Source organism: Pezoporus wallicus, unplaced genomic scaffold (genome assembly GCF_028554395.1).
Source record: "Pezoporus wallicus isolate ANWC-B61680 ecotype Strahan unplaced genomic scaffold, APGP_CSIRO_Pwel_v1 contig_13737, whole genome shotgun sequence".
Lineage (NCBI taxonomy): Eukaryota > Metazoa > Chordata > Aves > Psittaciformes > Psittacidae > Pezoporus > Pezoporus wallicus.
In genome coordinates, this window is record NW_026641629.1 from 57579 (window position 1) to 66964 (window position 9386).

Here is a 9386-nt window from a genome sequence, read left to right on the forward strand (position 1 = left end):
ACATATCTCGTCACACATGCACCACTGTCTCAAAACGCGCCGAGTTCCTTCTGAATGAACCACAAGAAAGAATGAAGTTTCTCCAAAGATAACTTCATAAATCATTACAACAGCAAATCTGAGTGAAACCAAAGCACATAACTGAACATGAGCTGGCAGTGTGTGCTCGCAGCCCAGAAAACAAACAGTATATGGGGCTGCATCAAAAGGAGTGTGACCAGCAGGTAGAAGGAGGTGATCCTGCCCCTCTACTCTGCTCTTGTGAGACCTCACTTGGAGCACTGTGAACAGTAATGCTGTTCCCAGCATAAGAAGGACATGGAGCTGTTGGAGTGAGTCCAAAGGAGGCTTCAAGGATTATCAGGGGTCTGGAGTGCCTCCTGTATGGAGATGGGCTGAGAAAGTTGGGGCTGATCAGCCTGGAGAGGAAAAGCTGTGTGGAGACCTCAGAGTAGCCTTCCAGTATCTGAAGGGGGCTACAACGATGCTGGGGATGGACTGTTCATTAGGGACTGTAGTGACAGGACAAGGGGTAACGGGTTCAAACTTAAACATGGGAAGTGTAAGTTAGATATAAGAAGTTCTCTACCATGAGGTGGTAAGGCGCTGGCACAAGTTGCCCAAAGAAGTGATAAACGCTCCATCCCTGGCAGTGTTCAAGGCTGGGTTGGACAAAGCCTTGGGTGACATGGTTTAGTGTGTGATGTCCCTGCCCCGTGCAGGGGGATTGGAACTGGATGATCTTGAGGTCCTTTCCAACCTGAGCTATTCCATGATTCTGTCACTGATACACTATAGTTAAGCACCATGCAAATTTTCATTACAAATGAATCTGTCTTACAAATTTACCTTGCCATTACAGCCTCAATTATCACTTACTTTAGTTGGCTCTACCAGGAAAAGAAAGTATTTTGACTCCTGACAACGGGGAAAAATATATTTACCAAGGAAAACATAACAAAACATGTCTTATAGCCCCTATCCTACAGGTTCGGCCCCAAAACTTGTTCAACTGGCCACATGTCTACAATCACCCTCTTCCACAAAAGCTTATGGATAATAAATTTAAAGTAAATTTACATTTTAATGTAAAATTGTATTTGAATTGATTAAGGAAACAGAGATGTCACAGCAAGTGCACTCAGAGTGCAGGTGCACATACAAAATCTCCTCTGTTCCAGGAGCATAATGTTTTATCCAAGTCTTAAAGGTCCATTTGCTAAAGTCTCCTTCTTCTATCAATCACATACACAGAAGTATCACTCCTACTTTTATCTAAAACAATATCATCTTTAGAGATATACTATTTATGTAGCTGCATGAATACACACAACATTTTTTTAAAAGAAGTGGTAAGGAAAAGTCTTTACCCCAGTTTACTCTTTTGATGAGCTTTAAACAGAAAATATGAAGAACTTCTATTTTAAAAGGTGATTTGATCTTAGGACATGAGAAATGTTAAGAATTCATAGGTAAACAGAACATGGAACTCAAGAAATTATTCTATTTTCATCTAAACTAAGTGCATTTGGTTTCCATGAGTTTAGAAGAACATGACTGCAACTGGTCCTATACAGTAGCAGAGCCAGCAACTGGTCCTATACAGTAATAGAGCCACAAATGTGAAAATAGCTATCAGCAACTCACAAAAAAAAAGGGGGGGGAAGGGAAGAGAGAGAAGAAAGGGGAAAAAAAAAAGTTAATTTGAAAGAGCTAAATGAGTTTACCGGAGGGGAAAACCTGGTTCCCATTCCCATTGCGCACAGACAGGAAAAAAAAACACAGCTGATGTAATAAGTAAATTTCTCAATACTCTGCTAACTTAGATGCTCAGTTTCGCAAGGCAACTGTGGAAACAGATACCTGTACTGTTCAGTTTACAGAAACTACCTAAACACTTTCTACTATAACTTTTCTAACTTAAGGACAGCTAAAAGCTTTCAGGACTTATTTGTAACTCTGAGACCGAGTGCTATATTTCATTGCATTTTAAATACAAATGATGGGCAAGTTTAAGGTGCCAATTTGGAAGATACATTGCAAGAAAAACTGACTGAGCTATCATAGTGTCCCACAGCAAAGGATCCGAAACTGTATCCTCTTCGTAAGGAACAGCTGCAGTCACCTAGGAGTATTTACAAAAAGTTTGCTAAGCCTAAATACAAGCAGTTTCCCAAGGAGAGAATTAATGCGTGTGGGGACGCACCCTACAACACTCTCTGGCTTTGCAATCTCATCCCCTACTAGTCTGAATCTATTCTAGAGCTAATAGGCAGTAGTAGTGATCAGAAACCATAACCAACACAGGCAATCAGTCAATGCACTGGTCCAAATTATTTTTGCATTATGCATATTAATAAAATGGGAGTGGGGGCTGGAGGAAAGCTTGGGTGACTTTTCTCTTGGTCAGAAACTTCTTACTGTACTACCAGGAGCATCGCTCAAACTTGTCCACAAGACCACATGAGAAAAAGCAGCCTATGACACGTATTTTTGTTTTGCACTGGCACTACCACCAAGGCTGACACTCGCCCGCACCTGCTGCCACACACTTCACCCAGCCCTTTATACGTATCCTAGAAAGTCATTGAGTCTGTCCTCCTAACTTATGCCACAAGAAGTTCCACCAGTTTCCTTTCATGCAGGTATCATAAAGCAGACAGAAAAAAAAAGATTTTTCTGTTTGCAGAGGGAGATACTTTGCAAAGTGCTCAGAAAGCACAGGATTGGAATAAAAGGCTCAAGACGATATAATCAGAAGGATATATGAAAATTCACAATTAACAGTTACACATCCTCATTCTACAAAGCTACTTAAAGTCGATCATCATCTTCCATGAGGAAGGCACCATGCCACCCATGTCTAACTCCCAGCGCTGTGTTTATTTTTTCCTTGAAGAGTTAACAAGCCAAAATGGCAAAGATTTGAATGCTCCTAAGAGATAATTTGACCTTTTCCTCCTGACAGTGCCTAGTACTGTCCAGCAATGGAGTCCAAACTTCCCCCAGAAAGAATGTTTCACGGACACAAACTGACTTTGCAACACAGACTGAACTGAGGTCTCATTTAAATGGCTTTGATTTAAAGCCAACAAATTTTTCAGAACATATGAACTCCTACTTTATTACACCTACTACAATATTTTGCCACCAACTCATGTATTTACAAGGGACGCAGGAGCTTGTCAAAACTAGTCTGCCCAGAAGACTGGAATGAAGATTGAAAAGGACACACACACACAGAGGAATTCAGATTTCTCCAGGCAAAGGAGAAGGGAATAGGTAGCTTTGCACCCATCAATTAAGTCTTGCAGCATCTTGCAAAGTCAGGGTATGCAGTCCTGCACTAACCTCAAAAACGGCCTTGAGGTAGTGATGGTATTTCAAAAAAAAACCTCATTAAATCTTGCAAGAATGCAGACTGCCATTATATTTAACACGCAGTACAGCCAAGTCATTCAAATTCTTTCAGTATTTCTTCGTAAATATAATCCAGGAAATTATTTCAGACAGTGTTTGTCACATAAGCTTGGAATGACCTCATCCTAATTAACTCTTTGTAAAGGAAGCTTGCTGTTCAAAGGAAAATAAACCCTAAAGCTTGTGCCAAGTTCCAAGCTTTGCAGCATTGTGAGTACTGGGGTTTCAGGCTGTCAGCATTATTAACTGACCTCAGCAAGCACACTCAGTTCAGTTTCAGTGTTAAAATGCAGATCTGGCCAGTGCCATGTAAAAGAAATACACATTCTTCCTGTGTTGGACATAAGAGAACTATTCAATTAAACTCATTGTTAGTACAGAGAAAAATGCGTAAGTGCCCAAGTCAGGATTTAAATAGCTTTTGCCAAACCTATAATCTTCGTTTAGCCCTTAGTCAAAACTCAGTGGGTGCTGGTGGAGTAAAATACAGTTAATTATCAGCATTTTTCTTTATAAATACACAGTTTAAATCTTAGCATGTCCAAGAGGTTGACGCAGCTCACATTCCATTCAGATCACTCAAAAAAATCAAGAGCACTGGCAGACATGACACATTCATACTACGAATTGGCTTGAAAGATATTAAAACCAGTCCCAGGATGGTGAATGGTTCTCCCCACCATTCTGTTCTCCTGATCTGAGCATCAAGAGCCTTGATTCGGCCAGTCAATTAAAATACTACTCTCTTACAGGTTAAAAAACTAGTTACTTCACCACCTAGTATCTATCACTGTGTACCAAATGCACAGGTTACTAATCACAATAAAAGATGAAGCAGAAGTAGTCACAACGTAAACATTTCTTCTTGCTCTAAAGAAACAACAAATTCCACCAAAAAGGAAAATTCACATCAAATTCATGGATGTGCCATGTCAGAGCTGAAAATGTAGACACAATAAAAGGAAAAATTACATGCGTGAATTCTGTTATCACTACATTCAGAAAGAAACACAGTTATTAAATATGCTCAGGTAACATTTTAAGCTTCTATTTTTACAGGTAATAAAAATTAGATTTTCATGGATTTATGCTGGGACCTGTAGAACACCAAGAATCCCCCAAGCACTATAAAGATAATAGTGCAGTAATATCCATCCAGGATGGATACTTTACAGGATCTTATGGGTCACTTTTCCTTTCAATTTCTATGAGCATGTCAGGGATGTAGTGGATGCAGAACAGTGACAACACTTGGCTCAGACCTGGATGATTTTTTTCAAAAGAAGCAGTGCAAAAAGTGAGTGCAAAATCTACTCACAACATATAGCCTTTTAATTTACTGAGGACTAAAAAACCATCACGAACTTCAGAGAGTCCCAAACAAGGCAAAATGGATGATAGTATAACAATCAGTGAAACTCGGCTTGGTAAATACACAGCAGGAAAGCAATTTTCAGTACGCCATCACACAGAGTGTTACATCAGATCAGCCATGTCAACTGCAGAAGGAGATCTCAATATAAGCAAACAGCTCAACTGAGACTACAGCCCCTTGTGCTTCTGTGATTCCTACTAATGATGTTAGACTGCAAAGTAGACAGGAGGGGACCACTACAAGGAATATTTATCACTAATGAGAACTCCCAGAGTGGTATTAAATCTTGCATTATCACAACATACTTCGTCTTGAAAATCAACTACAAAATAATGTCCCACTTGCTGGGGGTGAAGCTCATGCACATTCTTCTGAGGCATCTGGCATTGTGTACCATCAGAGAATAGACTACAGTGGACGAACCTCCATCCTGATCCAGTTTAGCAAGCTGCACGTGCTTCTGCTTTTGTTGCATTTTAGAGACAAGTATAGGTTTGGACATGGTTAACTGTGAGTCAGTAAATGTTAATTCTTACTGAATCCTTATAACAAAGAAAGGAATTCATTTAGTTCATTTCATGGATATTGGGTACATGAGGTTACACATGCTGACATTGATGTTATTACATCCTCAAGTTCAGAGGTTTAAATCAGCATAAGCAGAATGTTGGTCTATCACAACTGCATTGTTTATAAACAATGGCACACATCAGAAGCATGATTAATATGTGTTAAATGCATGAGCAAATTATGTTCACAAGTAGCACCTGTGCAGGACAATGGACCATATTATAATAAAGGACAGCTTAAGTTTATATGCTTTGACTTATTGAATAAAAGGAAGCCTGAAAAACCCGATTTCAAGTTGACTTTGTGACTGGAGAGATCACAGAGAAGGACTTACAGGAGGGGTGAATTTTGCAGGGAAAAAAACCAAACCCAGTCTTTTCAAAAGAATGTCATAATGAATGCTTATTCCTGGAGCTCCCACAAAGATAAGTTGCTCCTTTATGGAGCCAGAAATATGTAAGTAATAGCTATGTGGAAAGCATATGAAAGAATCACCCTTTCAAAAAATTTGCAAGACAAAGTAAGTCAAAAGGTTACTGAATTTGCCCTGTACAGTTCAGATTAAAAAACTAAAAGCCAACGCCTATTTTTCTGAACTGCCTGATCTTCTTTGCTGGAATTTCTTAGGGCAACAGCTTTGGAGGATCCATACAGTAGACCAACCTGTCACTGTATCTGAAGGGCTGTCAATTTGACTACTTCCTGACACAGAACACAACACTATCAACAGACAGCGTTGTACTGAAGTTAGGCAACCAGTAAGAAGAGAGGAGAACCTTTGTGCAAAATTCCAAATACAGTTATGCTGAGTGCATGGAAGAAATACTACTCCAAAGTGCCAGTGTGACCACCTTTTAACCACCAAAATATAAAGAATACAAATTCTTGTATGTGCACATCAGAAATACCTATCAACACATCTGAAAGTTTGGATTGCCTGCACAGAGACATGCAAATTGCTGGTTGCAAGACACTGAGTAAAATAGCTGAATCAATCCAAACTCAAATTTTCACAGTACACTTACAATTGAAAGATACAGAAATGACTGCATCATTTTAGTACCATTAGTAATGAAGACCGTGTTTTAGGTTTGCCTTTACTAAACACAAGTGTTGGATCAGATATGAATGGCAGTTAAACTAACAGGTGAAACAACTGACAACTGAAAAAAATCAACATATGAGAACCCTGTATTCCAGACAGAAAGGTGATTTACAAGTAGGAAATACCAGCACTTCTGCTAAATGTTTTGAGCTCTGTAGTGGCCAACTCATTTCTTCTCTCAGATCTTGGATAGAAAACCTCAGGTATCTAACCTAGGATTGCAAACCCCCACCAGATGGAATGCCAGTACAAGCACTTGAGCACTGGATGGAGGAGTCTCTTTTGAGGGCTAACCTTTTTAGTAGGCTTTTTAGCCCTTTTCCTTGTAATGAAAGATACAAAGGGGCAACAGGTAGCTCTTTGTTCACAGTTTTCAACAGGCATCCTACGTAATGAATATTACTTGCAGTTACCAAGTTGACCAAGAGATGGCACTATCCTATAGGCAGCCACACCTGTGTACCAAAAAACCGTGCAAAGCGGAGGTTTGATTACCACCGCAAACCAGGCATTGCATACCGCACGTAGCCGTTCATATAAAACGGTTAGACACTTACTAAAATCATACATTTTAAAACTGACATTTTAAAATGTCAGAAGGAGAAGGCTGAGGTTTTTAGTGACTTCTTTGCCTCAGTCTTCACTGGCAAATGCTCCAACCACACTGCCCAAGTCATGAAAGGCAGATGCAGGTACTGTGAGAATGAAGACCTTAGGCCCACTGTAGGAGAGGATCAGGTTCGATACATTCTTAAGAACCTGAACGTGCACAAGGGAAATACAACCCCCATTTTCAAGAAGGGGAAAATGGATGACCCGGGGAATTACAGACCAGTCAGTCTCACCTCTGTGTCTGGCAAAATCTTGGGAGCAGATTCTCCTGGAAAGCATGCTAAGGCACATGAAAAACAACAAGGTGCTCGGTGACAGCCAGCATGGCTTCACTAAGGGGAAATCCTGCCTGACCAACTTGGTGGCCTTCTATGATGGGGCTATGGAGCTGATGGACACGGGAAGAGCAGCTGACATCATCTACCTGGACTTGTGCAAAGCGTTCGACACTGTCCCACACGACATCCTTGTCTCTAAATTGGAGAGACATCAATTTGATGGATAGACCACTGGGTGGATAAAGAACTGGCTGGATGGCCGCACGCAAAGAGTTGTGGTCAACAGCTCCATGTCCAGTTGGAGACCAGTAACGAGTGGTGTCCCTAAGGGATCGGAGTTGGGACCAGTCTTGTTCAACACCTTTGCCATGGACAGTGGGATTGAGTCGCCCTCAGCAAGTTTGCCGATGACACCAAGCTGTGTGGTTTGGTTGATACGCTGGAGGGAAGGACCTTGACATGCTTGTGGTCTGATGCCAATCTTATGAACTTTAACCAAGACAAATGCAAGGCCCTGGGTCAGAGCAATCCCAGGCACAGCTATAGGCTGGGCAGAGAAGAGATTCAGAGCAGCCCAAGGAGAAGGACTTGAGGGTGTTGGTCGATGAGAAAATGAACATGAGCCGGCTTCAGTGTGCACTTGCAGCCCAGAAAGCAACCGTATCCTGGGCTGCATCAAAAGGAACGTAACCAGCAGGTCGAAGGAGGTGATCCTGCCCCTCTGCTCTGCTCTCATGACACCCCATTTAAGAGTATTGTGTGAAGTTCTGGTGTCCTCAACATAAAAAGGACATGGAACTGTTGGAACAAGTCCAGAGGAGGCCACAAGGATGATCAGGGGACTGGAGCACCTCCTGTATGAAGATAGGCTGAGAAAGTTGGGGCTGTTCAGCCTGGAGAAGAGAAGGCTGCGTGGAGACCTCAGAGCACTCTTCCAGTATCTGAAGAGGCCTATAAGGATGCTGGGGAGGGACTAGTGGCTGCAGTGACAGGACAAGGGGTAACGGGTTCAAACATAAACTGGGGAAGTTTAGATTGGATACAAGGAGGAAATTCTTTAGTGTGAGGATGGTGAGGCACTGGAATGGGTTGCCCGAGGAAGTTGTGAACGCTCCATCCCTGGCAGTGTTCAAGGCCGGGTTGGACAAAGCCTTGACTGACACAGTTTACTGCGAGGTGTCCCTGCCCATGGCAGGGGGGGTTGGAACTGGATGAGCTCAAGGTCCTTTCCAACCCTAACTATTCTATGATTCCGCGATTTTATGTTAACAATAAACTCACCGAGTTTACTGAAGTATCTCCTCAGTGTGCTTACATTTGTTTCTCAATTTCTGCAAATTTGGTGACCTCCATGCTTCCTAATGGAAGTCAAAGCTAACATAAGGCAGCAATGTGTCCTTTTCACAAAGAAGGCTAATGATATCCTGGGGTGCATTAGGTAAAGTATTGCCAGCAGGTCAAGGGACATGATCCTTCCTCTTTACTGAGCACTGCTGAGGCCACAACGAGCCTACAAGAGATACGGACATACTGGAGAGAGTCCAGCAAAGGGACACAAACTTTATGAAGGACTGGAGCACCTCAGGCTGCAGTCTCCATCCTTAGATACTCAAAAACCATCACCTGGACATGGTCCTAGACAACCAGCTCTACATGGACCTGCTTAGCGGGAGACTGGGACAAGACAACCTCCAGAGGCCCCTTCCAACCTCAGCTATTCTATGATTTTGTGACAAGTCTCACTCAAGACAGCATCCACACTTTGCAAAAACTGGTTAACAGGCTTCCTCATTTTGAAACGGTTTCACTTTTCTCAATTAGGCACAAGGTCAATGGATGTATTGATCTTTGGGTTTTTTTACTCCTTGAAGGGTTTAGGAGCTAAACAGCTTAGGGCCAATGTTGGAGAGCAGCTCTTCAGCACTTACATTTGAAGTGCGTTCCTTGCGTTGTTTAGAGCCAAATTAAGACTTGAATTTCCTACTCTCTTTTCTACATTGGCATCTCCAATACTCTTGAAATAAAT